The sequence below is a fragment of the Oryzias melastigma genome, linkage group LG18 (assembly GCF_002922805.2).
Source record: "Oryzias melastigma strain HK-1 linkage group LG18, ASM292280v2, whole genome shotgun sequence".
NCBI lineage: Eukaryota > Metazoa > Chordata > Actinopteri > Beloniformes > Adrianichthyidae > Oryzias > Oryzias melastigma.
Genome location: NC_050529.1, coordinates 2,031,505 through 2,032,324, shown reverse-complemented (window position 1 = coordinate 2,032,324; position 820 = coordinate 2,031,505). Strand labels below are relative to the sequence as shown.

At 42.6% G+C, this 820-nt stretch overlaps 1 protein-coding gene across 1 annotated transcript in view; it reads right to left on the bottom strand.

Moving 5' to 3' along the window:
* Nucleotides 1–820, bottom strand: part of LOC112156284 (type-2 ice-structuring protein) — a gene marked incomplete in the record, with an annotated part of 3,157 nt that overhangs the window by 1,005 nt on the left and 1,332 nt on the right.

Sequence of the window (820 nt, the reverse complement as noted above, 5' to 3'; positions counted from 1 at the left end):
ATGAATATTAAAATCTCCTGAAATTATGATTTTGTCCGAATCTAAAATAATATCTGATAAAAATTCTGAATATGATCCGGGAGGGCGATATATAATTATGAATAAAACTGCTTTTTGAGTCTTTCTGTTTGGGTGATTTATAGATAGTACAATGCTCTCAAATGAATTATAAATGTGTTTAACTTTAATGTTAAGGATCAAGCATGACTGATGGAGTTAAGGAGAGGACTAGTTCTCGAGAGCAAGGACCAGAACCTGCACCACCGAGACCTGGACACCCCCAGGCTCCGATGTAGATTGATCCCCTGCTAGATCTTAAATCTCGAGGATCCCACTCCCGGCGTGGGGAGGAGACTGCCGGGCCCAGGAGACCGGCACCCAAGAGACTAGACCACCAGGCCGAGGTTCCCCGCCACCCCGCCAGGGATGGGGTAGGGGACAGAAGGTCGAAGGTCGAAGGTCCAAAGGTCCAAAACAATGTGGAGAACTGATCTATACATTTGTTTATTTAGAAAACTGTGAACTCTTAAAGGGGACCTGTCATTTAAACTAAGTATTTTAGCCATTTTAATATTTTATGCATAAATAAAATGGTCTTGATGTGAACAGTTGAATTAACAGCTTCTGAGTATGACGTTTTAGGTAGCAGTCGATGCAGTTTGTTGTTCAAAAACGAAAGAGTGGCTCAGGAAGTTTTTGTCTTTGTGTTACTTCACTGAGGACAGTAAACATGACTATAAAGTTAAATGTGATACATTACCACTGGACTGGCAGACTGGGGTGGTGGTTCCCCTTTTCAAGAAGGGGACCGGAGGGTGTG